We start from the raw sequence: 6,206 nt of genomic DNA on the forward strand, positions 1-6,206 counted from the left end.
TTATGATAGAAACCAATGTAACATCTTCTTTAACAGCAAATTGTTTATTTGAGGATGACTATGTCAGGGAAGGAGCAGAGGGGAAAAAAAAATCAAACATTAAATGTCAAATAATTTTTCTAAGTTTGAAAAAGCAGCAACTTCACAGAGGCTGCCAGCATGACCCACACTTAAAGGAGAGACTGAAAAATGAAGAAAACCCTCAAAAATACCATTCTATAACCTATGAATAACATATCAGCTATCAGCTGTGATGTAGCAGTCAAGCTGGATTGAGTTTTTGGATCCTGTTGGTAGCATTCAATTAACATGCCAAATGATTCTCAGACATCCTCCTGGTATTATTTTTACAAAGTTTAATTTCTGATAAAACCAGAGCAGACTGGAACTCTCCTGTTTTTTTTTGTTTTTTTGTTTTTTTTTTTAAGTAAAATATTTGGAAAATTTGATACTTTTCAATTGGAAAATTTAGATTTGTTTGTCATCAGGTGATTTCATATGGAATATTTAATGTCCAGACATTTTCAACCAGAGAAAATGCTCTGTGGGAAGTTAATGCCACACTGGAGGCAAATTTTCTCCAAATATAAGGTGGAATATACTTTTCTGCTTGCCTTAGTGGCCCCAGAAGTTCTGCAAACAGGTGTTAAATAGTCACAAACAGTCTGTCTTTACCATGCTGTTACACTGGGCACTGTGTGGTCAGAGAGATTCACCCATTAAAAAAAATTTTTAAAACTAGGACCACTGGGATATTCTGAAAATGTTAACTCTACTTTTTTGTATATGCAAATACAAACCCAGATGGAAACTTGCAGCATAAGTTTCTTTTCTTCAAAAGAAAGATGTTTTTCCTGCACATTTCTATTTTTAAATGGATATTTGCAAACCTAACTACTACTAGCATGGCTTCTCTGCTGCAGCTTTACTTCCTGACATGGATGAAGGACTGTTTTGTCTGCTAAGAGAATTTCAACTTGGCTATGATAGTAGAACTGGTGGAATACTTGCCTGAAGTAACCTTTAAAAAAAATTAAGTACCATGACTGTTGGTTTTAATTCACGATGACACTGCTCTTTAGGTTAATGCTTTCACCGTCCTTCTGTTCAGAACAAGATAATTGTTCTCCTTTTCTTGAGGTCATCAGGAATGTTGGTCCTTACATCCACAGAAGTCTCAGGATATGACAGTTCCAACTCTATCTCTTCACCTGATATTGTCATTGAGGGTTAGATTCTGACAGTTCATTGCAACTGATGATGGTGACACCCAGCACATCTGCAGGTGGAGATCTTTTATCACAAAATGTTTTGCTGCCATTCCAGATTAAAAACAACAAAGTCTTTTCAGATTTTGCCAGAACTGACAACTGATGGCTCTCATCAATGACATCAAACTGCTACTCACATGGCCAAGCTCAAGCCACTGGCTAGAAAACAAAAGATTATAAGACATACTCCTTTTCAGAACTCTTAGCAAAGGTGATCAGTCAATGGCCCTATATTTAGATTCGGTCTGTGGAAAGAAAAGGGATGCCTTCAGCAGACTGTATCTCTGAGTTTGCTCCATTGATTTCAGTGGAAGTTACTTAGGAGAAGAAAGTTTCAGCATTTTCTTCCCAGGTACTGTCACAGAAAGAGAAACCCTAACTAAATTTTCTTTGGAAGTGCGCCATACCAAGTCAGGTATTTTGAAATTAATTCAAAGTATCATATTTAATGGCAGATATTTTCTGAAAGCTGTTAAGTACACAAAGCTCTGGTTTATCTGAAGTTGAAAAGACATCCAAGAGTAAATGAATTGAAACTTAAATTTTGGGTACAGAGACTAAGCTGCTGTGATAAGGACCAGATTGCTGGTTGGGTGGCATTTTCCTTTTCAAGTGGTATTGGAAACTTTAGATTTTGACACAGATTGAAAGAAAATACTAGAAACCATCTTATTTGTGCAGGCCAGCTGTAAAAACTGTGCCCATTTTATAAAGGCCTGAGAAGATCCCACCACCAGGAGGTCTGGCTGCCAGGGCTTGGGAATGATGCAGAGTCAGTGCAGCCAAGGCAGAGGTCCCCAAGCAGTGCCATGGGGAGGCTACAGCTGGGACCCAGCCCTGTCCTGGGGGAGCTGCTGCCAGAGTCTTTACCTGAGAGACAGTGCTGCTGCCTGGCCCCAGCCCACCCCATGTGGAGATCTTCCTTTAGCTGGGAATGAGTGGGCTAAGGATCAACTGCACAGGTCTTGCATTCGGAAAATCTCATTAACAAGTCTCCAGAGAGCAACACGGACCACTGGGCCTCTCCCTGGGACCACCAGGGGTAGGGCCAGGCTCAGCCTGTAGCTCCAACCTGCGTCCCCTCCAGCCAACACAAAGACTGATGCTGTCTTCAGCCAGAGATGAGTAAGGCCCTCCAGGAACACTCTCAGCTTGCTCAATTTCCTTGGAGAACATTACCTGGAGGAAATAATTTTTTGAAGAAACTCAAGATATGTGTGCCACAGTGACACAGCACGTGCATCACAGTGTGTCATATCTGCTGTAGAAAGGACTTCAGGATTTTTGCTGACTGCTGTTTACACAGGATATTATTCGAATGGTGTCCCTGGGGGCTGCAGATGGGGAAGGAGGTAGAAAACAGCTGTGGTGGTAAATATTAGATTTCTTTGTGCTCATATGTATGTCAGACAGAAGTGAAACTCAGACAATTAAGAAATTTCAGCTTTCGTAATGATATGCTGATTAGATCATTCACATTGATTTGTGTGGCACTGGATCACCTACCAAGCAGGAGAACATGATGGCAATTCTGGTGAATTATTCAGAGTACAGAGTTTTTTATTTATGCTGGCTTTATATTGTCTGGGGGGAACTGGTGTGGTATGGATAGAATATACTCAAAACCAATAAAAACTGGAATACTTTTAAAGCACATTCAAATCACGTGCCTGCAGCACTTGGAACCATAAGGCTGCAGCTGTGATGCAGTATTCAGTGCCCTAAAATATTCCTGTGTATTACTTAACACAAGTCCAACTGTAAAGATGATTTGCAGTAACCAAAGTCTTATACAGAATGTTCAGAAGCTCTTGTCCTTGTGAACAGCCACAACCATGTGTCAGAACCAGGTACACAGTCAAATAGATTTCTTGCGATACCTAAATACAGGTAGGAAATGTGTGCACCAGGAGATGTGTGTGTGCCTGGGGCAGACAAAGGCCAGGAGAACAAGATTTTCATTCTGTCCTACAGGGCTGTTGAAATATACCTCTGCCTGTCCACCTCCTGAAGGATGCTGCCAAGAGCAGCAGGGAAGAGGGATAACTGCTCACATCTTGATTCCAAAAGAACATAAAGAACAATCTCCTTTGGACAGTGTGGCTAATTTACTTAATGAGTCCTCCCATCTAAATGGCTGAATCATGGAAGTGTGATTTCTTACTGATGTATGCATATAGCATCAATAGTGCTATAACAGATTATTGTTACAAATGGAACACAGATCAAAGTAAGAAACGAAAAATGCCAAAGATTTCACTTAAAGTTCAGGATGTCTCTTACCAAAGGTTTTCTTAATACAAAATGGAGAATTCTATCTGTCTACAGTGACTATTAGCTTCTTTGCCTTCCCTTTGGAAGTTGAGCTGCATTACCTTGCCAGTCCAGTTAAGCTTGCCCACCAAAGCCATGGTACTGTACTTGTGGCCCATCTCAGGTTCCCATTGTTACAGTGCACTTAGCAATGCATCAGATCATCCCAGGATAATACTCACACATCTTGTGTACGGGAGTTACTCCCTGAGGGGCTGTCAGAACAGATTATTTATGCCAGCATTGCACAATTTTGCCACTGCAGTGCACAAATCTTATGCACCCTTAAATACAGAAAGGAGATTATTTTTACAGTATGAACAGTCACGTCGACTGGTAATGACTGAGTGCACAGAGCTGCACACATATCACAAAGCAATGCCCTGTGCTCCCTACAGAAGCAGAGATCAGTGTTGTTTTTACCTACAAAGTGGGTGCAAGCTCCTCTGCTGAAGGACGAGCAGCTGTGCCTTCTCTGTGCTCTTCAGGCAAACATTAGATCAAAATGACACAAGCTCTCCTACTTTCTTTTATCTTCTAATGTAAAAAGTGAAGTTGGCCATGGTTGCCCTTGCATCATCTACACACATTTGAGATAACTCTGTTCTGCTTTTGAACCAGAATTCTACACTTTTTAAAACTACCTTGTGCTTTTACTAAAAACAAAAAACCCAACCCTCATGATTAGCAGATACCAAACCATGGTTAGAAATCTTATTATTCTCACTTTAAAGAGCGAGGAATCAAGGGCTAATGGTCTGATCTAAGACATTTTACATCCAAGATCACCCTGGATTGCCATGGAGGTTGTCAGCCCTTGGTTATGGAAAGCCCTGCTATATGTGTCTGGCCCTGGGGGTTAAAGATGAAGTTCTCAAAGCCAGCCATCACTTTTGACAGTGTCTTGACCTAACAACATACAATGCACAAATAAGTAGATGATAGGCTGAGAGCTGGATCTGTCTATCCATATTTCAGGTTTATGACCTCTTTTACAGCTATAAAGAAGAACTATATAAGCTTTTTTGCTGTTCAGAATTAAATTGTACTTGAGAGACAGACTACTTTAAGATGATAAGAGTTAATGCTTTAGCCAAGCTCAGGGACATGAAGCCAGGATATCTTCAAATCCAGACTCCTGTAAGCAACAAAACACTGCCCTTTTAATGATTGCTGGATCAGCTCTGTCACTGGAAAAAGGGATTGAAATGAGTTCTAAAATGAAAGTAGTTCTAACACTGCAGTTTCTAAATGGGTTGTAAAATAAGCTGGGACAAGTTTGCACAAGAAACATTTGCTCTTAAGAGTAAAACCATGGGACCTGAGCCAGGCCAGCTGTGCTACCACTCCTCCTTCTCTCCTGCACCAGTGAGTGCCAGAAGCTACAGACTCTGGAGGTAGAAACACGTTTCATTGCTCCTGTTTGATTCCCTTGAGGCTGACACATGGAGTGGAGTTGTCAGGCTTCACAGCAAGCTGCGTCTAGCCTTCTTTGGCTGCAGGGAGGGCTGCTGATACATCATGCTCTGAGTTTTGGTAAGAGACACTGCCAGTGTTAAAACAAAAGGAAGAGACTTCAGGTTACCAGCTCCCTAAGGAAGGATTGCCTGGGGTATGTGAGCTTATAAGCAGCAAGAGAAACAGGTCATGGAAAGGTCCCTATTTAGTCAGATGTAATAATTAGCTGTTCACAGGCTGAAGTGAAAGTTGCTCAAGTCTTGAAGTCAAGACTCAAAAGTATAGGTGTCAAGAGATAAAAAAGGTCAAAGATTAGGTCTGGACATATAGCAAAATGTGGTGAAGCTGACAGGAAAACAAACGTGGGTCACAAATTACTCATTTGGAATTATACACATAAAGAAAATCAAAAGAATTTTCGTACGTGGTTTACCAAAAGAAATTGCCTCTTTTGATTAATTTGAAGAACAAAACCAAGATAATTTAAATGTGGAGTAAAAATCAGCAAGGCAAATTAAAATACTTACATTTGCTCTATAGGAAATAAAGGAGGAAGATGGTCAACCTCTCAAGGGTTACAGAAATGTGAGGTGACTTGAACTCAAAACTACTTAGATGTGTAATGTAGCTCAAGATTTAAATGCTTATTTCTTTAAACAACAGGACCAATAAATTATACAGACCAGTTACTGAGGGATACACACTTACATCAGTCCCTGCAAGTTTATGTTCCAGAAAACTGAAAACAATCCTTTCCTGCTTTTCCAGACTGTGAGTTTGTGAATGCAGTGCAACTTTTTCTACACACAGATCCATGTTTTCATCGTTCATTTATTTATTCAACTCTTATATGGAAATACTGTTACTGGCCTAAGCATCTTAGCATTCTTACATCATACTGCCTTACATCATATTACCTGCATGTTCAGTAAAATGCATACACTGAACCTGAAGAGGCTGGTATGCATCAGCAGTGATAAAAAACATGAGGTAAAGACACTAGTAGCTCAATGGTTGACATATATTTATTGCAGTGCTTCCCCCACAGAAGCTATTCCTATCTCACAGCTATAAGAAGATCTAAAATGCAATTTCATTCAGTGCATAAAGAGGCATGTGAATTCCAGTGTTTCAGGATAACTTATTGTGTTTTATCTTAAAAAA

The sequence above is a fragment of the Haemorhous mexicanus genome, chromosome 5, assembly GCF_027477595.1.
Source record: "Haemorhous mexicanus isolate bHaeMex1 chromosome 5, bHaeMex1.pri, whole genome shotgun sequence".
NCBI lineage: Eukaryota > Metazoa > Chordata > Aves > Passeriformes > Fringillidae > Haemorhous > Haemorhous mexicanus.